Source organism: Canis lupus, chromosome 21, assembly GCF_003254725.2.
Source record: "Canis lupus dingo isolate Sandy chromosome 21, ASM325472v2, whole genome shotgun sequence".
Lineage (NCBI taxonomy): Eukaryota > Metazoa > Chordata > Mammalia > Carnivora > Canidae > Canis > Canis lupus.
The window spans coordinates 13,467,426-13,494,219 of record NC_064263.1 but is presented as its reverse complement, the minus strand read 5'-3'; the positions used below and the strand labels follow the sequence as shown (position 1 = coordinate 13,494,219).

The 26,794-nt window shown below is 39.3% G+C and overlaps 1 long non-coding RNA gene across 3 annotated transcripts in view; it reads left to right on the top strand.

The window, feature by feature from the left end:
• The window catches only part of LOC112642067 (uncharacterized), a 141,135-nt gene that overhangs the window by 113,357 nt on the left and 984 nt on the right, over positions 1–26,794 (top strand). For all 3 annotated transcript variants that reach the window (XR_007404749.1, XR_007404750.1, XR_007404751.1), the window contains 4 exons: positions 7,450–7,588; positions 12,700–12,842; positions 12,971–13,119; positions 26,559–26,676. This is a non-coding gene — a long non-coding RNA (uncharacterized LOC112642067). The remainder of the gene's footprint in view (positions 1–7,449; positions 7,589–12,699; positions 12,843–12,970; positions 13,120–26,558; positions 26,677–26,794) is intronic.

Below are 26,794 nucleotides of genomic sequence, written 5' to 3'. Positions count from 1 at the left end.
CTCCTAAACCCTTGAACCCATATCTTTTGTATGGTAATGAGATACATTAATATAATGAGGCCCTGTAGTTTCCAGATTGGCTGGGAGGGGGGTTGGCTAGAAAGATGGAGCCTTGATTAGAAGCTTGGAACTTTCAGCCCCAACCCTCAACCGTAGGCAGGGGAGAGGAATAAAGATTGAGTTCTATCACTAATGGCCAGTGATTTCATCAATCATGCCTATGCAAGGAAACCTCCATTAAAAAACCCTAATAGATGAGGCTTGGATAGCTTTCAAGTTGGTGAACACATTGAGGTGTTGAGAGGGTGGTACACCCCAACTCCAGGAGGACAGAAGCTCCTAAACTCAGGATGCTTCCAGACTTTGCTCTATATATCTGTGCAACTGGACGTTCATTTGTATCCTTTATAATAAACTAGGAAACATAAATGAAGTGACTTCCTGAGTTCTGTGAGCCATGCTAGCAAATTACTGACCCTAAAAAGAGAGTAGTGGGAATCCCCAATTTATACCTGGTTGTTTAGAAGCACAAACATGGGTGGCTTGAGACTTGCAATCGGCATCTGAAAATAAGCAGCCTTGTAGGACTGAGCCCTTAAATCTGTGAAGTCTAACAAACTTCAGGTAGTGTTAGAATTAAATTGTGCGACATCCAGCTGGTTTCCAAAGAATCAGAGAATTGGTGTGAGAAAAAAACAAAAACAAACCAAAAAACATACATCTGTTTGGTGTCAGAAGTATTGAGTCAAAACAGCTCACCTCTGATTAAATATATCTTTCTAATCTTATTATTTTATCTATTTGTTGAAAATTAGTATTTAGGAAAATCTCATAGGATCTCTGAGTATATGTGTGTGCATGAGTGCACACAAGCATGCTATCCGGTGAGGTTTGGAATAATGACGTTGGTAGGTATAGAGGTGAATCTGGGCTTTTTCCTCTCAAACATTTCAGGTCTAGATTTAATGCTGCTCTGTTCTTTCTCCTCCATATTTCCTTACTTCCTTTAAGTAAACTTCAAGTTAATTCATCCCTTTTGGAAGCTGATATCAACCCCACCCTATTCAGTTACCTCTCTACTTGGTTCTGCAGATACTCCATTTTCTAATACATTCTGTAAGGCAGTGAAGAGTCAGGAATTGTTCCAAGCCTCAAAGACATGGTAGGATTTACCATGTGGTTTTAGGTAATCACTTAAACCAGAGGCTATGCTATGAAAAAGGAGGCTAGAGGTGTCCTGCATGAAAGCACAGGTTCTGGAGTCAGCTAGACCTGAATGCAAATCTACTTTCTAACTCTTACTGGCTGTGTAACCTTAAACAACTTACTTTTGCTCTCCAAACCTGCATTCCTTCATGAAGGGGCTATAGTAATGGTTTTCAACGAAGTCATGTTTATAAAGAGCTTAATGTGAAGACTGGCACATAGTAAGCACTCACAAATGGCAATCATTAAGTTTAATTGTTGTGTTGTTATGTGAATGTTTTTCGATTGGATCTTAGCTAGATTTTTAAACTCTTTCTTGTCAGCATCTCTCTTATTTCCTGTTAAGGGCACCTGATGCCAGAATGTCTGCTCTCACTGTACCCCCATCCCCACCCCCATCCTGGCTAGAAGGTTATTTGAGTATCATCCCATCCCAAGTGTGTAGCAATCTTATGTCAAAGGAATGTAGACTAGGCCAAGTTGGTCTTTGATACTCACTTCTTCATTTGGTAACCCCTGAAACCCATTTCCCTTCGGCTTCCCCTTCTGGGCTCAAACCTCATTCAATGCCGTGGACACACACCACTCCTGACCAGCTCCAGCCTAGAACAAATCTTTCATTAAATTTTCTCTAACACATGGTATACTTTCCAGCTCTGTCTGCTTACTAATTCTTTCAATACTTCAACAAACTTCTACTGAGTGCTTATAACATGCTACGAGCTGGGGAAACAAAATGAAAGCAGTTTAGTCTTTATACTCCAGTAATTCATACTCTGCTTATGATGTGATAGTTCAGTGGGTCTCAGCCTCAGAATTAGAACCACTTATTGAAGTTTTAAAGACTGCAAATGTGGGGCACCTGGGTGGCTCAGTTGGTTAAGTGTCTGCCTTCAGCTCAGGTCATGATCCCAGGGTCCTTGGGATGGAGCCCCATGCCAGGCTACCTGCTCAGTGGGGAGCCTGCTTCTCCCTCTGCCATTCCACTGCTCATTTTCTCTCTCTCTCTCAGGTAACTAAATAAAAAAATTTTAAAAATAGACAAAAACTGCAAATGTTTATGTCCCACCTAATTTAGTAAATGTGGGTGGGACTCAGATATATAAAATTTGTAAATATTCCTCAAGGATTTTACTGAATAGCCAGAGTAAAGAAGAACCACAGGATGTGCTAAGAATGGAAAGGTGGTAGGAATATGGAAGTGTTGTGTGGACTTCATATTGAAAGTTTAAATGCTGAAGGATGAGTAGTTTTCCAGGGAGAGAGGAGAACTCCAGGAAGAGGAAAAGTATGATGCCTAACCCTAAGGCATTTTAATTTATCAGTATCATTTTCACTAATACCCTCATCGAAGAGGATTACAAGACTCATTTATTAAATTACTGGCATCTGTGCATATGAACTATCAATTTCAGAGGAGAAATGCCCTTCTGCTGGGTCTTCCTCTCCCCTTCCACTGGCTTTCAGCTCCCCTCCTCTCTTAAGGTCGGAATGCCCCAACATGGGGCCAATCACTGTTCCAGCTCAACCCTTCTCTCCACTTAATCATCAAACACTTTCTCCATCTTACTCAGAAAATAGCTGAGCCCCTTTGAGGGCAGCAAGAACATAGCTCAGAGTGGAGGAGATGCCCAGACCAGGGGTGAGGACTGGGCGAAAGCCTCCATGTCACTACAGTGTTTCTCCTTTTCCTCTTCCTTGAGGCTTTTCCTGTATGTGGCTGGGGAAATCCAGCCCAGTCATCTCTGAAGACTTTCAATTTAAAGCTTGATCTTCCACTATAGTTGCTTTTGGTGAAGAGAGTTGGCTGAAGCAACGGTCCCCACCCACAGCCAACATTCATCTACTCAAGCTCTCCGAAACAGTCTATCCTCTCAGAGAAAAATATACCATCCTTGTAAGCCCCCAAATTAGTCAGAACAGCAGACTCAGCCTTCAAAGGGGTATTTACATAGAATGCTTACGGTCTGGCACAGTCTTTCCATAATGTCCCTTGGCCAGTCACCAGTCACCTATTAAAGTCACCCATCAGCTTACTTCCCCTCCTACATCCCCTGAGTATTCATGAGGTCTGGCTCAACCCCTTACCAGGTCACTTAAAATGAGTTTCTCAAAAAGCTTAATCTGCAGAATGCCATCAATAGCAGGTATTAAATCCGTAGATGGATTGTGAAAGCCGAAAACTCCTCTTGAATCCCTTCCACTTCTCTTGTGGCTGATGATGAGATTAAGAATCTTTCCGCAAGGTCTTCTATCTATAGCTCCCCCAGTGCCCTCTGATCCATTTGTGCCTCTGGCTCTGGCCTTGGACCTCAGCTGTGGGCTCCCCTCCTAGTTCTGCCATCTCAGGTACATTCTTAGGTGACTATTCAGCAACTTAAAATTTTTGAAACCCACAGCCTACATGCAAAACATTCAAACTCTTAACTGAAAGGAATTCCAAAATCTGTATTGTGTTCCCTCAGTGCAGTTGTCTTTATCTTCTTCTTGACCCAATCATTCTGGCCATCATGTGGTTTGTTGTGTTTTTTTTTCCCCCCCAAGAATGGCACTGACTTTAGGGTTGGTGCCCTTAGAAGATTCTCTTCTATCCCTTCTTCCTATTGACTCACAGAACTCCATCCCTACCCAATGATAACAGCTCTAGCAAGCTGAATAGTGGTGCCCTATTCACTGGAGCCTAAAGATGTCGCCTATTTTGGAAAAAGAACCTTTGTAGATGTGATTAAATTAAGGATGAGAAAATTATCCTGGATTGTTTAGGTAGGCTTTAAATGCAATCACAAGTATCCTCCTAGGAGAGAGGGCAGGGCAGGATTTGACATAGAGCTAAGAGATTTGAAGATGCTGGCCTTGAAGATTAGAGTGATACAACCATAAAAACATGAATGTGGAAAGTCATTCAAAAGCTGGAAAAGGCAAGGGACAGATTCTCCCATAGAGCCCTCTCCTAAAAAGGAGAATGGCTGGGCTCACACTTTGATTTCAATCCAGTGATTTATGCTTCTTTTTTTTTTTAAATAGATTTTATTTATTCATGAGAGACACACAGAGAGAGAGGCAGAGACAGAGGCAGAGGGAGAAGCAGGCTCCTTGCAGGGAGCCCAATGTGGGACTCGATCCTAGGACCGCAGGATCATACCATGAGCCAAAGGCAGATGCTCAACTGCTGAGCCACCCAGGCGTCCCAATGATTTATGCTTTTATTTAAACTTTTCTGTATTTCACTTAAAGATACATACAAACATATTTAAAGTTTATTCAAAGAAACAACAAAATTATTTTTATTACCTGCAAAGTAAAAAGAGTAAAATGCTTCCGTAATATTTGAAACTTTATAGTGAAAATACATTGAGTTATTACTTATATAACTTTTAAAAACAATTGACAGGATATAGACTAAAATATTAAAAGCAATTAATCTCTGGATGATAGGGTTCTCAATGACTTATTTCCTTCCGTACAAGTTTTCTCCATTTTCTAAGTTCACAACAATGTACAGCTAATACTTCTGAAATAAAAAAATTATAAAGAAAAAATCTTGATGTAGATCATTTACTAACATTGAAAAAGTTCCTGACAAATATACATTAGTCAGTAGAAAGAAAAAGCTACAAAACAATGTAAATATCATGGTGATTTTTTTTAAAAAAAGATTTTATTTATTCATTTGACAGAGTGAGAGCACAAGTAGGCAGAGCAGCAGGCAGAAGGAGGGAGAAGCAGACTCCTGTCTGAGCAGGGAGCCTAATGCAGGGATTGATCCCAGGACCTTGGGATCATGACCTGAGCAGAAGGCAGACACTTAACCGACTGACCCACCCAGGTGCTCCTGTGGTGATTTTTATTTCAAAACATGCATGTATATAGTCAGAAACAGTAAACATGCATACATCAAAATTATCTTTGATACAATCATGGCTAATTTTTGTTTTACATTGTGTTTTTTTGTGTCTTCAAATATTCCGCATTATTTGTGGATCTTATAATGAGATCAAATTGCTATCAAATAAGAAAAGTTAGGAGTATATAAATGATAGAATAAAAGATTTGTTGGGTCAGAACACATAGACCTTCATATAAGAATATCAGATGGCATGCTAGAATAATAATGTAGCTCCTATAACTGGAACATAGAAGACAGTTTTAAAAAATGCTCTCTGAACGTATGAAGATAAAATAAGATTAAAATTGTGCCATTTTGGCACCCACAAGCTAGGGTAAGTCCAACACCTGTGTAGGCTGCCTGCTTTCCCAGAGATTTGCATCTAAACGCTGCTGTGAACTAGTGAAACTAAGAATTTACTGTATTGTCATATCTCTTCCATAAATCATTCACAGGTCTCCTTTATTCCTGTAGGTTAAACACCTTTCCAAGGTCCTAGATTTATGCCCTCACTATTGGCATTTCCAGCTCCTCACTCCTAAATTAAGTGAGGGCCAAGAAGATAGCCCTCATTTTAGAGAAGGTGTGTGCCTCGCAGTTGGCTTTGCATTTCTTCAAATTCCAGGCTTCTGCTGATGAGATTATTTTGGTCCTAGAAGCGAATCCTGGCCAAGAGCAGGTTCTCTCCCACCATGAAGGATGATGCATTTAGGTGCTTTTGTATTCTTAGTCTTTCACGGATACCTTTTCTGGTGTCAGAAATAGTCCTCTTTGCCTACTGGTAATCAGTAGCTGAAGCGTTGAACAAGAACTCTCTCAGCAAGAAGTCTGCCCATTAGGATCCTGCCTTCTAAGTCCTTGCGCCCTATGTGACCACATGAGATGCAGGTCTTATACAGTTATGTGGAAACAATTTGACCGGATCCTGATCATGCATGTAACTATTACAGGCTCCTCACCAGACACATGTACAAAGGATGCAGGGGCATTCTGCCCATTATCTTTAGTGCCAGCTCATGCTGGTTCCAAATCCTATCAAGCTGGATGATGTGGACTCCCCAGTGATATTTTTGCCCTTCTGACTCAGAACAAGGCAGAGAAGAGATAGAAAGATAAGTACAAGAACTAAATAAAGCTAAGAATCCCCAGAAATCATTGATAGGGAAAATATTTTCTCAGCTCACTTCCATTTATTATGACTGGCTTCCTCCAACAGGATCTCCTGAACAATCATTGTTTCTATAAAATCTCCATTTTGTTCTAGATTCACTTCAGTTCCTTTTTCTTTGGAATGAAGGACAGAAACCGTGAGCTCCCCCTGGAGGTAGGAGTGTGCTAATAAGAGTCTCCTTGGACTCGCTCTTGACTCCTCCTACCCATTTCCAGTCAGCTTCTGGGTGACCTGTCTGCAGCCTGATCAAGTAACATCTGACTGGGGCTTCTATTCTCTTTGTATTTTAGCTACTCTGATCTTAATAATAGGAAATGCTCCTTGCCTTGCTGCATAAAGAGCACAGTCTGTTTCCATCTTGTCTCACATTTTTTCTTTTAATATAAACACTTTGTTAGTCATATGATTCTACTTGACGTCTCGCCAATATATTCCGTTCCTCTTTATCCTTATTATGGCTCTTCATCTTCCTAGAATTCTTTTCCTACGCTAAGCCCTTGTCTCCTTGTAAAAATCTTTTCCATTCATTTAAAACCCAAGTCCTGGGCCAGCTTCCCCACACCCACATCTGAAATCCTGTAAAACTTGTTTACAAAGCCCTTCTGTATGCTCCTTTGTATTTTAGTTATCTCTACATTGCTTATCTTACTCTAGCCAATCAAATGCCTAGCATAGTGTCAAGATCTGGTGTGCAGTAGATAATCAGTAGATAAATGTTGAATGAAGTTGTTGAAGGATGATTTCAAACAATCCATTTTCAAAAAAACAGATAACCACATTATTGAAAAAGAAAGAAAGGAAACAGAAAGAAGAGAAACATGTCTGGAGGAGAAAGGTCATAAGAATCCCAGCATGCTGTAGAGAGAACACTGGATTAAGGATCAGGAATGTGGGCTTAAGTCCCACATAGCTGTAAATGAGCTAAATGACCACCAAACTGCTCTCTAGACAATCAAGGCAGTGGATTACATGAACTCTCGTTTGTCGCCATGATGAAATGTACGACCATCTCCCCATTTAGGCTCCTGATAGCTAACTAATAAACAAGATAGCATTCAGACTGCACCTGCCACAGAGCCTAGCATAACATGTGTGCTAATAAATATTAGTTCCTCTTTTCCTCACATACAATGAAAACATTCTCTCCATAAGCTGAACATGTTTTCTTGTTATTTTTTTCCTCTAGCCCTTGCCACGTGCCATTTTAGGTAGAAGCTTCCAGTCCAGTAACTAAAAGGAAAGAGCTATGCCAAAAGAAATTCTTAGTCAGCTACATCACAGTCTGGGAAGATGTGGAAATCATTTGACAAAGATTATTCTACATGGTAAGCAAGAAAGAAGAAGGGTAACACTTGGAAGACAATTTAAAAAATGGGAAAGAATTTAAATAAGATATGCCAGGAAAATAAGCAGATTCCAAGGAATTGAACTAAAGAATCTGGAACTTAGGACACTTGCAGATGTTCAGATTAATACGTGTAGCAACAACTCCTTTTTTTTTTTTTTTTTTTTTTACCAAGGATTTTAGAGAAATGAGAACTTCTACCTATGACACTTTTAGATTTCACTGAAGTTTATTTTAATTCTTTGTATTTTTGGAAAGCTAATTTAATTTCACTATTTTATTGTGATGTTTTCCTGACTTACTTAAAAGACTTCCAAACCACCCTCAGTCCCTGCAAATATGCAGTGTTCTTTTATTCCTCTCTGCCTTTGTGGGTGCTGTTCCCTCCTCCTGCCATCCCCTCTCCTCTTTACCCTTCAAAACCTATTTGACATGTCTGACTCCACTCAGCAAAGTGAGTCGCTCCCACTGCCATCCAGTAGTCTTGGCTCATAGCTCTATTCATAATTTTCCCAATCACTAGGGCCCTAGCTGGGTGCACCCAGTTGGGGATCTGCCTGGAAAGTGAGGAGGAAACAGATTAGGAGAGCAGTTCTATGCTCAATTATGAGAAGTTAGGGGCCTTTCTTTACTAAGCATCTAATGCTATTATCTGGTTGTTGTTGTTGTTGCTGTTGTTGTTGTTTTTTAAGAAGGCTTATGAAAAGGCTTTTCTTCCAATGCTGTTCTGAGTATATGCTGAGAGGCTCTTAATAGCAGCCAAATTGTGTGGGGGGGAGGGGGGGATAATCTAGAGGAGGAAGGTGCTGAAATAGAAGAGTGAAGAAAAAGAATCCTCAGTCTCAGAAGACTTTGCAAGAAGTGACGTTTAAGTTTGCCCACTCCCACACCTTCACTTAGTTATCCTCCCACAGGTCTTTAGATTAGCTTCCTTAGGAAAGTGTGTCATGCTTTTTCTGATGAGAACAATCAGAGCATCTTATACCTCTCACTTACAGCATTTACCACAGTTGTAAATCTATATGTATATGTGATGCTTTGATGGATGTCTGTTTTTATCACTAGGCTCCTGAGAGTAGGGACTCATACGACTCAGTAGTAGTGGTGTTCCTCACCACTATTCCCTAGGTCTTAGCATAGGCCTGGCACATAACAGGATTTCAATTTTTGCGGAGCAAATGAATAATGTTGCATGAAAGGCAATGGGGAAAGGGAATCGAAACAGATTTAAAGGGACACTCTAAAGTAACTTAGCACTGCTAACAATCAGCATGCTGTGATCAATATAATGATCAAGAGCATGTGAGGTTTTTTTCCTCCTGACGTCATATATCTGATGTCTTTTCCAACACTACCTCCTTAATTATCTGACACCAACTGGGTAACCAACAATTCAATTCAGTTCTGGCACTATTTACTTGGAGTTAGCATCACATCTCATAAGTTAAAGGGTTCAGCCCCAAAAGACTACCTCTACTTCCAGATGCCTATCATAAGTCTCAGACCACCTGTGCTTTGGATCTACCAGATATAAATTGAGGATTCCCATGACCCTCTCCTCAGGTTGGATGTTTTGCTAAAATGGCTCACAGAACTTAAGAAAGCACATTACTTACATTTACTGGTTTATTATAAAGGATACAAATGAACAGTCAGATGAAGAGGCACATAGCATGATGTCTGGAAAGGTCCCAAGCGCAGGAGCTTCTGTCCCTGTGAAGTTGGGGTGGGCCATGCTCCCAGCACTTAGAAGTGTTTGCTAGCCTGGAAACTCCGGACCTCGGACCTCGTTGTTGATGGGTTTTTATGGAGGTCTCATTACGTAGGCACAATTGATTGAATCACTGGGTGTTGGTGGTTAAACGTAATCTCCCTTTCCCCTCTCAGGAAGTGGGGCTGAAATTTCCAAGCTTCTAAGCTAGGTTTGCTCTTTCTGGCTTGCAGTCCCCTTGCTAAAGCTATTTAGAGTCTCACCAAGATGGGCCTCATTAAAAGATGCTCCTATCACTCTTATTCCAAGAAATTCCAAGGGTTTTAGGAGCTCTGTGCCAGGAACCAGGAACAAAACCAAAGATCTTTCTGTGATACCACAAGGTGGGAATGAATTTAAGGATATAAATAGAAGGGTATATTCAGTTAATAGGTAGATTGTAATGATGATGCCAACAATGATGATAACCAAGGTCTCAATTATTCAAGGTAATAATAAGTCATTAGGTTACAATTGAATTTCATTGCAATTTATTTCCCCACTAACTTCTTACATAGGCATATTAATGACATCAGTATGTCTTCACTCAGTAATTATAGCATTCCCCTCCCTACTTTATGTAAGCCCAATACCATCTTACTCTGAATCATTTATTTGATAATCAGATGTTACAGATGCTCATGAGACTGTACAGCTGAATTAAATATTCTGGCACTGTGTTTTCTGGGAAGAGAAAAGTGTGGATGTCTTTTTTTTTTTTTTAAAGACTTTATTTATTTATTCATGAGAGACGCCGAGAGAGAGAGAGAGAGAGAGAGAGAGAGAGAGAGAGAGAAAGAGAGAGAGAGAGAGAGAAAGGCAGAGACACAGGCAGAGGGAGAAGCCGGCTTCGTGCAGGAAGCCTGATGTGGGACTCGATCCCAGGACTTGGGGATCACGCCCTGAGCCACAGGCAGATGTTCAATCGCTGAGCCATCCAGGCATCCCAAGTGAATGTCTTTTAACAACCCTGGGTCCCACACAAGACTTATGAGTTTAGACCTGAACTCTCTTTGTTTCTCCTATTCTCCAACACTTAAATCAAAAAACATTTTCCAACACAAACTATAAATAAGTTGACCACTAAAGTAAATTGCTACTGACAGTGTAACAGAAGGCAAATTATATACAATCTATTGATGGAATCATTCAATCATTCATTCCCTCCAGTGTTTGTTGAAAGCTTTCTGCATGCCTGATAGGGCATATAGGAGACCTCTACGATGAAGTTAAAAGACGTCTGTAGGATATGAATAAAACTCAACGCATACCCTGCCCTCAAGAAGTTCCCAATCTTGCTCAAACAAAAGATCATGGAACAAATTTTAGACCAAAATCTATAATTAGAGACTAAGATAAAAGAAGGATTCTACAGAAGTGTGGGGGAAAGGGCAACCAAGTCAGGTTGGGGGATTGGGGAAGGTTTCCCAGGAAGCTAATTTTGAAGGATGAGCTAAGAGAAAAAGATTAATTAGGAAGAAGAGGGTATTTTTATTTTTTTATTTTTAGAAGAGGGTATTTTAAGCAAAAGGAAACATGTATGAAAGAGCTCTCAGCCTAATCAGTAAACTACAAGTAATTCACTACATATCTTTACTCAAATACTTTCTATTTATGAACATTCATAAATACAAAGCTCTGCTTCCAAGCAAAGACTCATCAACTCTTTCAGACATGCCAGAAGGAGTTAGTGGTCAGGTGAGGTAATTTCAGTCCTGGTCACAGGATCACTGGGTTATTCCTTAATCCATTTAATTATTCCATTGGGTTATTCTTTAATCCATTTAATTAATATCTTACCTTGCAGTATGGCAAACTCAAATACCTACCGTGAGTACAACTGGCAGGATAGGGTCTGAGGTAAACTGGAATGTGAGGTGTGAGGTGAACTGTGTCCAGCTACGGAAATGAGCAGCCTCGGGCTTTTGCTGATTTTACTTGGCCAGAATGTGGTTTCAGTGCTGCTGTGCCTTTGCTCTCTTAAGGCAAACCAGACCTCCTTCAACTTTGAAATTCTGAGAACAAATTCACATTTTTAAAGTTCTATGCAGGCCAAACAAAAAACTTAATGCAGGCTGAATTCAGTCTGCTGACCATCACTTTGTTACCTTGATCTTTGTATGTTTGATGTATTTGCTTTTGGTTTTCAGTGTTTTACAAAAATTACAAATGTTTTTGAGAAGTTAAAACAGATGCAGCTGTTATTAACATTAATAGTGTTAGTAGGAAGAGACATGCAATTAGTATAAAAACAAAAATAGATGTAGTACACAATTGGAAATGGCAAATGTACATACTTATAGGATAAATCGTTTCAGTGATAATGACAGTTCTGAAGAACAATGATCCAGTCATTGCATCATCATGCACACACCTATGCCATCAAAAATAATGAGCAAGACGAAAGTCATGGTCAGAATGAAAGGCTTTATGTGTATGTGTATGGAGGAGGGAGAACAATGTCAGATACCTAAATAAAGTTAATTCTGGAAATATAACCATTTATTTAGGAACTTCAAGGCTGGACATGGGAAAACCACTGCTCCTGAAACTTCGGAAACAGCCACAGTTAAAATTTCACTTTTAAGGACGTCGTGGCTGCCAAGGAGTTTTCTATACTTGCAGCCAACCCCAAAGAGCAGGACCACCTACCTCAACATATGTTCAGGGTGTTAGGAGAAGGTAGCCCATAGATTGTACAGAAGGTAGGAGAAAAGAGCATACCGGATTTGTGATTTTAAAGACAAATGAATTTTTTTTAAAGATTTTATCTACTTATTCATGAGAGAGGCAGAGACATAGGCAGAGAGAGAGAAGCAGGCTCCATGCAGGAAGCCAGATGTGGGACTCGATCCTGGGACTCCAGGATCATGCCCTGGGCCAAAGGCAAGCACTTAACTACTGAGCCACCCAGGCGTCCCATGAATTGGTTTTTTAAGCAATAACTGTAAGTGTTTAAAAATTCAAATAGTGTAAAAAGATATACAGTGCTAAACAAGTCTTCCTTCCTCCCTAGACTGTGACTTCTACCTAGAGGTGATCATTATTAAGAGTTATAGGGGCACCTAGCTGGCTCAGTGGGCAGAGCATGCAACTTTTGATCTTGGAGTTGTGAGTTCAAGCCCCACGTTGGGGATAGAATTTACTCAAAAAAATAAAAAAAAAGTTTCTTATATTTCCTTTCAAATAAATTAATGCGTATTATACACTAATTTCTGCAATTTTTTTCCTATTTAAGTGTTTTGGAGATTATTCTATATTAGTTCATGTAGATACTCTTTATTCATTTTCACTTACTTATTTACTTGTTTATTTTTTAAGATTTTATTTATTTATTTCAGAGAGAAAGTGAAAGAGCATGAACTGAGGGAGAGGGACAGAGGGGGAAGCAGACTCCCCACTGAGCAGGAAGCCCAATGGGGGCTGAAACCCTGGGATCATGACCCGAGCCGAAGGCAGACGCTCAACTGACTGAGCCACTCAGGTGCCCTTTTTATTAATTTTAAAAGCTACATATAAAGATATATCATAACTTATATAATCAATACTCCATTGATGGATTTATATTGTAGTCTTTTGTTATTATAAACAATTCATCTGTCTTGTTTGAAGTCTCCAAAGAATCTATTTGGTGAAACTGCATCCTAAGCCTGCAAGCCTAAACATCTCTTGGTCCTGATGGGCTTGGGAACAAATGAACCTAAGAACACTTGGAAATGAACTTGTTGATACATAGAGAAGAATCTGTGTCTGGAAAGAAGGTAAATGTGGTGGGATGAACAGCAACAAAACTGAATTCAAAATTAATGGGATCATAAAGAGTCTCATGGGAAAAAAAAAAAAAAAGAGTCTCATGGGATAACCTAAGGAATTTAATCTTCTCTGGAAAGATAGACAGAGCCATTGACTGGTTTTAAGCAGAATGATAATATAACTATACTTCTGTTTTAGAAAACTTATTGTGGGGATCCCTGGGTGGCTCAGTGGTTTGGCCCCTGCCTTTGGCCCAGGGTGTGATTCTGGAGTCCCGGGATTGAGTCCCGCGTTGGGCTTCTTGCATGGAGCCTACTTCTCCTTCTGCCTGTGTCTCTGCCTCTCTCTTTCTCTCTCTCTGTCTGTCTCTCATGCATGAATAAATAAAATCTTTTTTTAAAAAAAGAAAACTTATTGTAACAACAATGAGAATAGATTAAAGGGAACCAGAAAAGAGGCAGGAAGATTGGAAGGCAGGGCATTCAAGTAATCCACAAAATAATTTTTTAAAAGATTTTATTTATTTATTTATTTGAGAGAGAGAGTGAGAGCGCACAAACAGGTGGAGTGGCAGAGTGAACAGGAGAAGACTCCCTGCTGAGCAAGGAGCCGGACCAAGCCCCAGGACCCTAGGATCATGACCTGAGCTGAAGGCAGATGCTTAACTGACTGAGCCACCCAGGCACCCCTCAGGAAATAATTTATGAGGATTTTAACTAGGTGACAGCAGTGGGAATGAAGAGGAGGAGATAAGACGTTAAACAACTATTAGAGAGTAAAATCTACAATACTTTGGACTTCTTGAGTAAAAGTGTGATTGAATGAGCAGAATCTAAGATGAATACCAGGTTTCTGAGTGGGTCCACTGGTATTAATCACCAAGACAGGAAGGAGCAAGCATAGGGAGAAAGACAGTTGAATTTTGAACATTTGACCTTGACCTCTTGAGGTAGTTTTGTCCAATAGGCAGTAAGACACACAGATCTTAAAGCTCAACGACAGTGCTACATACCAACAGCAGACGTCAACATATATTTAATAGCTGAAGCTGTGAGAATAGAATAGGTCACCTGAGGGTTACATACTCACTGATACAACAAAAGGAAGATATGGCAAAACTCTAAGAAAAGGAGGCAGATAAGTAATACATGGAAGAAGAGGAGCCAACCAAAGAAGAAACGGCCTTTTATGAACATTAAAAAATTAAATAAACTGGCACAACAAGGATTCAAGTAATTTTATCTTATTTGAAGCTCAAACAATTCCATATTCTAGGTAACTTAATTAAGCTCATTTAGAGGACTGACCCAAGATTTCACAGTTTTTAAGTAGCAGAGCTAGGACTTTAACACTAGCCTTCCCCAAATTCCACAGATCTTCATTCTATCTTGCTGGCTCCAAATTTCTTAATGATTCGCAGACTAGCAAAGCCAAGAAAGCAGAAATAGGAAAGAAATGATACGAGTACAACCAACCTTCTGCAACTCTCCGTAGTCCCATGCTTTTTACACAATAGGAAATAAGGCTCAGAGAAGTTTAAAAAACACGTTACTTAAAGCTCCAGTCTTTATTAAAACTTACCTAAAACCGCAACCCCATCCTTTAGCATTCACAGGCAAGGAGACATTAACTATTTGTTTGCATAAGGGTCCACTTACTCAGGACTTTCATAATAAAGGCATCAGAAACCAAATAGTATCTTTTCAGTACTATAATCATTAGAGAGAAAAACTATGGGACTTCTTAAGGACTTGCTCTGCCCCACATAATGTTCTTTATTTTATGCAAATGAACTGGCTCAGGCAAATATTCTAGGTGGTTTTCAGGAGTATGACATGAATGAGTGTTAGAGATAAGTAGATATTGGCAAAACATTTTTTATAGTGGATATTGGCAAAAGAGTATTATTATTATTATTATGGGCCCACAAAAGCTTGGAAAATGTTTCACTATAATCCATCTTTTTATAGTGAAAACTGTTTTACTGGAATCTCACCTGAAAGAATAGAACTTGGTCACCAAGTTTCAACAACAAATCTTGTTAAAAGAGTACATTTCTCCTGCTGATAAGAACAGGGATTTTCTAAAAAACTTTGATATGTATACTATAAAGCCAGGTTATGCAAGTGTGTTGCAATTGAATAGATTCCAAATGTAGGTTTGAATATGATTATTTCAAGATCTCTTTACTTAGGTGTATTAGTGAGCCTGTGCAGGAGATCTCTGCCTAGAAGCTCCAACCTGTCAAAGTGGTTTCAGTTGCTCCAATTCTCTTCTCACCCCAGGTAAAATCTCAGTCCCTGTGATAACTCCAGGAGCTCACCTTCTTCTTCTTCTCCTTCTCCTTCCTCTTCTTCTTCTTCTTCTTCCTTTTTAAGATTTTATTTATGTATTCATGAGAGATACAGAGAGAGAGAGAGGCAGAGACATAGGCAGAGAGAGAAGCAGACTCCATGCAGGGAGCCTGATGTAGGACTTGATCCTGGGTCTCCAAGATCCCGCCCTGAGCCAAAGGCAGAAGCTCAACAGCTGAACCACCCAGGCATCCCAGGAGCTCACCTTCTTTAAAGTCTTCAAGAAAATCAATAAAGTTAGGATAGTAAACATAGAATTGATTTCATTCATTCAGAAAATATTTATTGAGTGTGAAGGCACTGAGGATATCGAGATGAATCAGAAATGGATTCTGCCCACAAATAATCCAGCCTGGGGTGGGGCTGTGGCACAGTTAATTAGCTAGGTTAAACCTAACATTTCTGTTGAGAACTTGAAGTACATGTATTTTGTGTTGTTGATCCATGGACTTTGAGGTATAGACCAAGAAACAGGTAGCATATGGCAAAGTTAGTGTTCTTTTTAATTTTTTTTTCAATGTTAGCATTCTGGAATGAAAATCGAAAAGCGGTATTTTCTCATTGTTGCCTGGAACTCCTCCTCTTCCTGCTCTCAGTGGAGGGGTCTTCCCCTGCAATTCTGGCAGCCCTTTCAGGATCTGGCCCCTGCGGGGTTACAGATCTTTTAGTCATCAAATAGTAACCTAACTCCATTGTGTGTTAACTTGTACAACTTTACCAGGGTGAAATGTAACTTTGCATGAATGATTTAGCTTCTCTCCCCCTTCAGGAAACAATCCCAGATGGATATAAACATGTATCTGCATAAATTCAGAAACTAGGGATCCCTGGGTGGCTCAGCGGTCTAATGCCTGCCTTCAGCCCAGGGCAGGATCCTGGAGTCCTAGGATCAAATCCCACATCGGGCTCCCTGTATGGAGCCTTCTCCCTCTGCCTATGTCTCTTCCTCTCTCTGTGTCTCTCATGAATAAATAAATAAAATCTTAAAAAAAAAAATCAGAAACTATTTAAATGCTGAACAATTGAGGTGTGCTTAATTACATTATGGATATTCTTATGATGTATTACTATGGAGCCATTAAAATGATATTTTAGGAAGATATTCACCCTATGTTGTTGTAAAAATTACTTACAAAACCATAATGTGATATCATTACATTTTCCAATATACACATATATTCATGTGAATCCACAGAAAAGGATTAGAAGAATAGAAGGCACAAATATTAATTGTGGTTACCTTTGAGTGGTAGAACTATAGAAGAGTTTTCTTCCTTGTGGTTTTCTTGTATTTTCCAAATTATACAAAATGTACATGTGTTACTTTCATTATTCAAAACAAATCATATTTTTAAAAAGAAAGACCAAAAAGTAGTCTAGCTCTTCCTATTTTGTATCTTTTTTGGACAAAGAAGTTTTACCAAATTCCCCAAGGACTGGAAGGGAAGGCTATTTTAGAGACACCAACTGTGCCAACTCAAAACCTTACTCACAGAACTTGTATCAAGAGGCAAAGAAAAGCGTCACTTCCCATCCCATGTGAGGCACACTCACCAGAAACTGCAGCGAGTCTTCCTACCTCTTTTTATGTTCAAGGGTTTTAAATTATGATATCTCTGGGGCCTCACAAGCAATGCTAAAGTCTTCACCATCTCTTCCAGTGTACTAGTTGGCCATGTGCAAACAGGTCTATTGATATCCTTTGGTAGTATCCCAGAGTTTCTGAGAGAGGCCAGCAACATAGGCACTATTTGGAACAGAACAGCATATGAGTCAGGAACACAGACTCTGGAGTCAGAACTTAGTCAGAATCTTAACACTAAAATTTACTAATCATGTGGCCTTGAGTACATTACTTAATCTCATTGTGACTCAATTTCTTCATCTGTCAATTATATCATAATAATGTTTACCTTATCATGTTTTTATAATGATTAAAAATGATAATGTATGTTAAGTACTAAGCACAATGTCTGTCACGTAGTAATCAGTAAATGTAAGCTATTATATTACTAAGATAAATACAATAGAGAGATAAAAAATTAGTGTTATGAGATTTCTAGAAAAGGCACAATTACTCCTGGTTGAGAAGATTGCAAAAGGCTTTGTGGAAGGAGAAAATTTAGATATTCTAAGATGAAGGGGGAAAGGCATTCAAGTGATGGCAGCATCAGAGCATAGAGGTGAGGAAGCTATAGAACATAGTAATGAGCAGTTTTCCTGGAGCATCATATATATGAAGAAGTCTTTAGGAAACAAGAATGCCAGCTAAACAAGTTTAGACTTAGCTTATGGATAATAAGGATATGTTTCATCTATTATAATTTTCATCCCAGAATAATCTTTGTAACATTATACAGGAATCTCTTTTTTGCAATTCACCTGAGCATGTGTACAACTACCCCATTTACCCATCTCATGACCTTCCATATTGTCTATTAAAATCAAGTTTTAGGGGATCCCTGGGTGGCGCAGCGCTTTGGCGCCTGCCTTTGGCCCAGGGCGCGATCCTGGAGACCCGGGATCGAATCCCACATCGGGCTCCCGGTGCATGGAGCCTGCTTCTCCCTCTGCCTATATCTCTGCCTCTCTCTCTCTCTCTGTGACTATCATAAATAAATAAAAAAAAAAAAAATTAAAAAAAAAAAAAAAAAAAAAAACAAGTTTTAGGGAGGTGCTTGGGTGGTTCAGCCAGTTGAGCGTCCAACTCTTGATTTCAGCTCAGGTCGTGATCTCAGGGTTTGGGGATCAAGCCCTGCATCAGGCTCTGTGCTCAGCGTGGAGTGATTCTCTTGCTCTTTGCCCTACCCCCACACCCCAGTCCAGGTGGCTCAACGGCTTAGTGCCTGCCTTTGGCCCAGGGTGTGTTCCTGGAGACCTGCGATTGAGTCCCACATCGGGATCCCTGCATGGAGCCTGCTTCTCCCTCTGCCTGTGTCTCTGCCTCTCTCTCTCTGTGTGTCTCTCATGAATAAATAAATAAAATCTTTAAAAACAAAACAAAACAAAAAAATCTTATTAAAAAGTTTTAGGGGTGCAAGCCTGACTCAGTCAGAAGAGCACGTGACTCTTGATCTCGATGTTTTGAGTTCAAGCCCCATGTTGGGTATAGAGATTACATAAAAAATAAAATCATTAAAAAAAAACACACAAGTTTTTGCCATTGATAAGTCAAAGAGTCTCCTAGTCAAAGCACAGAGTGGTCTCCTGGGGCAGGGAAGAAAATAGAAATAACAAGAGTAGGGATAGCATGATCCTTTATTTTTATAGCTTTTATAGATATTGTAAGGCATCAGGGGTATGAAAGGAAACAAGATTGTGCTTGGTCCTGGTAAGTAGGATCATCTTTGGGATAAACATTTATTTATTTATTTTTTAAAATTTTATTTATTTCTTCATGGGAGACACACAGAGAGAGGCAGAGACATAGGCAGAGGGAGAAGCAGACTCCCTCCAGGGAGCCTGATGAGAGGCTTGATCCCAGGACTCAGGGATCACTCCCTGAGTGATCTGAGCTGAAGGCACTCAACCACTGAGCCACCCAGGTGCCCCTGGGAGAAACATTTGAATGACATAAGAAGCATATGAAAAAAAAAACAGAGTTCAGGACAAACAAGATTCACTGTAAAGCTTCAGTAATGAAGACAGTGTTGTACTGGTGAAAGAATAGATGTACAGATCAACAAAATAATATAGAAAGCCTGGACAAAGAACCATACATAGGTTGTCAGTTGATTTTTGACAAAGTTGCCAAGGCATTTAATGGGGAAAGAAAAGTCTTTCCAATAGATGATATTAGAACCACTGGATATATATATGGAAAAAAGAAAATTAAACCTCAATCTTCATCTCACATTATACATAGAGATTAACTCAAGAATGTCATATGGATCTAAATGTAAAAGCTAAAACAATGAAACTTTGAGAAGGAAACATAGAAGAAAAATCTTTGTGACCTCAGAACCGAAAAAGAAGAGATCATTTTACAATCAATAATTTGAACTTCATCAAAACTAAAAACTTAAGAGATATCATTAATAAAGTGAAAAGATAGTCATAGATTATAGGAAACATTTTATGTACATCTGCCAAAGGATTTATATCTAGAATACATAAAGAGCTCTTACAACTCATTAAGAAAGGGCAAACAAGTTTTTAAAAAATGGACTGAAGGAATGCCTGGGTGACTCAGCATTTGACAGTCTGCCTCTGGCTCAGGGTGTGATCCCAGAGTCCCAGGATTGAGTCCCACATCGGGATGGATAGCCATGGTTTCATTAATGAACACCTCAAATCTTAAATATTTCAAGTATGTGCATTTTAGAATGGCCCTGAGCAATTTACTGAGCATCTTTCCTCTGCACATTTAAACTTCTGTGCACTTTGAGGAGCGCTTTTAACCTCATATGCACATAATCCCTATGTTTCTGATTCACTTACACTTAACAAAATTCTCATTTAGCAATTGTCGCTATGAGCCATCTGGATGCTTGAACTTGGCTCCATCAAGTCTCTGTTCTAAAAACCAGAAGTCACCTTTTCTATTGAAATAAAATAAAGTAAGAACCCAAGTTGGAATAAACAGTAGGTACAATTTCTAATTTAGTTCCTATTCCCTTTTTAAAAGCATTTATTGTTACTCATATTCATTTGGAAAAAAACTGCTGTGTACCTAAAACCTATTCAAGGTTCTCTCACAGACACTTTAAAATACATACATATCTTCAAACCCAAAGCAAGAAGTCATTTTTGTATAAAGTATATTTGCATTAAGTATATTTCTTTCCGGGCCTTGGTTATATGCATCAATGGCAAATTATTAGCGTCAAGTTCAGTGAATCCAAGCGTAACCTGTTTTAGAGGGGTTTTTGTTTTGTTTTATTTATTGTTTCCCTTTAAGTGCCTCATGTTATTTTGCAAAGTCCATGTAATTTAATCTAATTATCCTTTCAACAGAAAACATCCCTGATGTTGCCTTATTCCAACAAAAAGAGCACTATCTGATCCAACAAACTAATGCTCCTGAGACATCATACAATAACAAACCAATATGAACACGGGAAAAAGGAAAACCAAATATTCACAAAGAGAATTAGAAATGCAGTTTTGCACTTCGAAGGGACTAACCTCACATTTCTTTTAAACATCAGATCTCAGGGCTGTTTGTTAGGGCTGACTTTAACTTGTAGATAGTGGCGAATTTCTTAAGCTTGCTTAACAATTTTTCAGATAATGTAAAGGTTACAAATGTTAAAAAATAAATAAATAAATAAAACCCCATACTCCTTTTTCTCTGGCTTTGACAGCTTAAGTTTTATTTCAGTATTGCACATTTATCTGTAAAATTCCAGACTCTAAGATAATGACAGTTAATTAACCCAAGAATAACTGCAGTCTATTTTTCAGAGACTTAAGCACACATTATGAACCATGCACCAGACAAAACTTGGTCTTCCAACAGTAGTGTACATAATGCTCCAAATCGAAATTAGATACAGAAGTATTCTTTTCAGGGAATGAATGAGCATTGGGCTATTTAAAATAAACTCACTTATCTGATTGCTTTCTAAATTAAAATAACCTTTTTCTCTTAACCTCAAAGTAAGGTATGCTTATTACTAGAAATACAGAGAAGTAGAAAGAAAGAAAGAATACATGCAGGTCAATCCACCCAGGGATAAACATGCTGATGACACAGTAGGAAGCCATACGGTACAAGGTTGAAGAGTTCAACACACATAGCTAGGCTGTGTGCGGTCATACCCAACTCCAGCACTTAACAACTCTGTGCTGAGCTAGTAATTTCATTTCTCCACTTCATCTTCCTCCATCTGTAAAATAGAGGAGCAAGGATGTTGTGAAGATTAAATGAAATAAATCGTAGTGTACCTTGCATGTAGCAAGGCTTTGATGTATGTTAATTATTAGTTCCACTTTTTATTTTATTTTAAAGATTTTATTTATTTATTTATTCATGAGAAACAGAGAGAGAGGCAGAGACACAGGCAGAGGGAGAAGCAGGCTCCCTGGAGGGAGCCCCGATGTGGGACTTGGGATCACGCCCTGAGCCGAAGGCAGATGCTCAACCACTGAGGCACCCAGGCGTCCTTCAAATAAATAAAATCTTTAAAAAAGCAAACCAGGGCAGCCCCGGTAGCTCAGCAGCTTAGTGTCGCCTTCAGCCCAGGGCCTGATCCTGGAGACCTGGGATCGAGTCCCACATCAGGCTTCCTGCATGGAGCATGCTTCTCCCTCTGCCTATGTCTCTGCCTCTCTCTCTCTCTGTGTCTCTCATGAATAAATAAATAAAATCCTAAAAAAATAATAAATAAAATAAAATAATAAAAAAGCAAACCAGTAATGTAAACATATTTGAAAACACTAAGACAAAAAGAATTTTAAAAGTTGAACTAGGGACACCTGGTGGCTCAGCAGTTAAGCACCTGCCTTTGGCCCAGGGCGTGATCCCGGAGTCCAGGATCAAGTCCCACATCAGGCTCCCCTCATAGAGCCTGCTTCTCCCTCTGCCTGTGTCTCTGCCTCTCTCTCTCACTGTGTGCCTATCATAAGTAAATAAAAAGTAAAAAAATAAAAAAAAAAAGAAGTTTATTTATTTGAGAGGGAGAGAGCATGCACATGCGCACACCAGTGGGGACAGGGACAAAGGAGAGGGAGAAGCAGACTCCCTGCTGCAGGGAGCACAACCCCAGGCTCAATCCCAGAACCCCAAGATCTTAACCTGAGCCAAAGGCAGATGCTTAACTGACTGAGCTACCCAGGGGCCCTGGGACATTCCTGGTTTTGATTTACATTCGAAAAGGGCCCTGAGAGTCTCAGAAGATAATCACTTCTAATCATAATTACCTTTTTCTTCATACTGTTTTTTCAAGGTTGTATTAGGAGAAAATTGCATATAAAATGATACTATTTTTAAAATCAAGGCTGGTGATTTTTAAAACGAGCAATCTTTTATTTCAAAAGTCAAAATTATCATTTAACCTTTTTCCATGCAATAATGTTTCAAGCTATTCCACACATATTGTCTTATTTAATGCACACAAAACTCTTTGGAAAGAACAAGACATCAGAATTATCTCCATTTTTTTGAGCTAACTCTTCCCTTACACTAGTAATAGACCATTGTCATTTGCATTTCCCCTTGAAGACTATATTTAGTTTTGGGGAGAAATAAAATTACATGTCTATCTGCTCAACGCTAAAAGCTAAAAATTCCACCTTCTTCTCCTCCTCTGTTCCCTATCTTATTTAGAGATAACACCATCCAGGAAGTCAGCCCGACTCTAAACCTGAGTCATACTATGCCTCTCTCTTCACTCCTCACATTCCATGAATTACTGAGTCTTGTTGGTTATATTTCTTTTTTTTCTTCAAGATTTTATTATTTATTTATTTATTTATTTATTTATTTATTTATTTATTTATGAGAAAGAGAGCACAGGCACGCAGTGAGGCGGTATTGGTGGTGCTGAGGAAGAGGGAAACAGACAAGCAGACTCTGTGCTGAGGGCAGAGCCCAACATGGGGCTCAATCCTACGACCCTGATATCATAATCTGAGCTGAAACCAAGAGTTGGACACTCTGCTGATTGAGCCACACAGGTGCCCTGGTTATATTTCTTAAATACCTCTGGAAACAACCCCTTACTTTCCACCCATCTTCATTGGCATTGCCTTAGATCTAGGTTTCCTGTGTTGTGGTCACCTTGGAGCTCACTTCCCTGTCTCCAGTCTTACCCACTGATGTCTGCAAAAGAGAAAACTCTTTGGCCACCCACTACATACAGACCAATGGCATTTCACGATCTGGCGCCTTCCAAATGAACAAGGTATCTATTTACAAACTGTATACCCAAGTATTAAAGTGATGCTGTGGAATATTCCTCTCCAGTGACTAAAATACAAATGTCCACTCATTAGGGCACTTTCTTCCTGTTATCAAGAAAACCAGAAAGTTGAAGTGGTAATCATAAGGTAGTACTTAGTAAGCAAAAGCACTGTATAATCACTAGGGAAATTGCATGCAGACTATAATTGATCTCAAAAAACTTTCCCTCATCCACAATAGAGTGTGCTTTTTTAGTGTTTGGAAGACAGCATTTGCATCCACTGGATTATCTCTGCCTCTCAGACTTCATTAGGGAAACTGACAAAAATTTATTTTCCAAGCTAATTCCCACCTCCTCATGAAGACTTCACATATTTTCACCTAGTTAAGATTATTTGCTGTCCTACCTGTCCTACCATAGAACTGTAATCTGTGTTGAATATTTCTACTGTAGGATTTGTTAGTATTTTTAGCACTAAAAAAGATTTATGAAGGTTCATTTCTTCTAAAAAGCTGCAAGTGTTAGTGACTAAAAGGACCAGCACTTGGGTCAACCAGATCTGGGTTTGAATTCTGATTATTTCACTTACTTGTTGAATGGCCTTTGTCTAGTCCCTTAACTTCTCTGGACTATACAGTTGCCTAATCTGTAAAATGTAGACAAGATGATCCTAGCTTCATAGAGTCATTGAGAGGATTAAACGTCAAGCTTCATGGGAAGCACTTTGTACAGTACTAGACCAATGGAAAACAATAAAGTAGATCTTACTTATCATGTTTGCATTCAGTGTGGCGGTGAGGAATCCTCTGTCTAGGGTAAGACCGATTATAAAGCCTTGCTTTTATTCTTAGTGATTCTTAGTGATTCTTAGTGATTTTATTTGTGGAGTGCCTGGGTTGGCACCTACTACCTACCTACTCAGTAGGTTGGGCGTCTGCCTTCAGCTCAGGTCGTGATCCCGGGATCCTGGGATGGAGCTCCATATCGGGCTCTCTGCTCAGTGGGGAGTCTTCTTCTCCCTTGCTCTCTGCCTGCTGCTCCCCTTGCTTGTACTTTTTTTCTGTGTCAAATAAATAAATAAAATATTTTTTAAAAATGTTTTTCCATTATTTAGTGAGCAGACTTTCTAAGACAGCTAGAAATACCCGTTTGGCTTACCTCTGTCTCCCCTACCTGACTATAAGTTACTAGAGGAGAGGAATGAAGTTTTAATCATTTTTGAATTCCTAGCAATGCCTGGCAAACAACAGGTACTTAAAGAAAATGTTTACTGAATAAATAGATAAATGTCTAGAAACTATTTATGAGCCATTTCTCATTTTATCATCTAGACCAGTGATTCTCAAAGTGTGATCTTTGAATCAGCAGCATGGACATCACCTTGAGTTTGTTAGAAATGCACATGGAGTTCTATGTCTTGATTAGATATAGATTATAGGAGTATGCCTATGTCAAAACTCATCAACCTGGGGATGCCTGGGTGGCTCAGTTGGTTAAGCATCCGATTCTTGATCTCAGTTCAGGTCTTGATCTCAGGATCATGTGTCCAAACTCCATGTTGGGCTCCACGCATGGAGCCTTCTTAAAAAAAAAAACAAAACAAAAACCTCACTGAACTGTATTCTGAAGTGAAATACTAACAAAAAGTTAAAAAAAAGTATTGCCATTTTAATTCCTTCTGATAAGTCTTATCAGCAGGAGATTTTTTTGCATGGCAGTCTTAAGATGGTCTACAGGGTCCTGTGAGATCTGATCTCCTACCCACTTTTCTAGACTGAACTGTTACCACTGCGCCTGTCACTTTTTCAGTCCTTCACCAACAATGTCCTTTCAGTTTCCCAAAGGCATATATTTCTATCCTGCCCCAGGGCCTTTGCACATGCTGTTACCATTCCCTAGGAATGTTTGTCCTTCCTCCCTTTCACCTGTTTAAATCCCACTCCTCTGGGGAGCCCTGGTGGCTCAGCGGTTTAGTGCCACCTTCAGCCCAGGGCCTGATCTTGGAGACCCGGGGTTGAGTCCCATGTTGGGCTCCCTGCATGGAGCCTGCTTCTCCCTCTGCCTCTCTTTCTCTCTCTCTCTCTCTGTCTCTCATGAATAAATAAATAAAATCCTTTAAAAAAGTTAAAAAAAATCCCATTCTTCTTTCATCTCTCATCTTCTGTCTGTTCCTCAGAGAAACTTTCTCAAATATCACTTTTTATATGTCCATGGAACCTTTTGTAGGGCTCCTGGGTACCTTTCTGCATGTTGTTCACCTAAGTAAAGGTTCCCAGCTGAAATGATAGTAGATGAAATCCAGTTTGTGCTACACTCACAAAGCCTTGACTGTGGAGCTGGGCTGTGTCAATCTGGAAGAAGGGTTGCCTTTTTCTACTTCATCAAAGGCATGGTCTGCTTGCTAAGCTATGTCTATTCCGGGTTGTTTCTGTCTATTGGGACACCTTTTAAAAAAATAGCATACAGATACTTTATGGGCTAGCATCAGCCCTGATGTTACACTTCCCCTTAATAGTACTTACCACAGCTGTAATTTTACAATTATCTGTGTGATTATGTGGTTAATGTTTGTTTCCCCCACTAGACAGTAAACTCTGTGACAGTAGGAAAGTGTCTGGTTTTGCTTGTTATCAGGTATTCCCAACACCTAGAATAGTGTCTAAACATAGTGGGTAATCAGCAAATGTCTATTAAATGCATAAGACATTTGGCAAGGAGGTTAGATAATGTTCCTTTTTCATTATATACTTACTTAAATTACAAAGTAATACAGGCTTATTATAAGAAATTCAAACAATAGAGAAGCATGTAAAGAAAAAATGAAACTCTCTTTCTCCATCAATCCTATTTTCCTGATATAACTACTGTTAATGTTCTTCAGGATTTTCTTCTTCTAAGCATATATAATCAAATTCAGTCTTTTTTAGTATTTTTTAAGAGTGAAAATGCAACCTATTCTACTCCTTGTTCTGTGACTTGTTTTTTCCACATCTCATCAATAATTGGATTTTTTAAACATCATTTTTAAATATTTTATTATTTTATTTATTTAATCATGAGAGAGACAGAGAAAGAGGCAGAGACATAGGCAAAGGAAGAAGCAGACTCCCTGCAGGGAGTCTGATGTGGGACTTGATCCCAGGACCCTAGGATCATGACCTGAGCCAAAAGGCAGACGCTCAACCACTGAGCCACCCAGGTGCCCCTAACATCATTTTAAATTTTGTTTATTATTATTTTTTAAAGTAGGCTCCACACCCAGCATGGAGCCCAATGTGGGGCTTGAACTCACAACCCTGAGGTCAAGACCGGAGCTGAGATCAAGAGTCGGACACTTAACTGACTAAGCCATCCAGGCATCCAGGTAGCATAATTTTTTTTAAACTAGGAAAAAAAATAATTATTTTTGTTTGGGGGAATAAAAATGATCAACCAGGAGAGAACAAAGTGCATGTGTGCTCTGAGTGGCCTAGTGGAGGGAG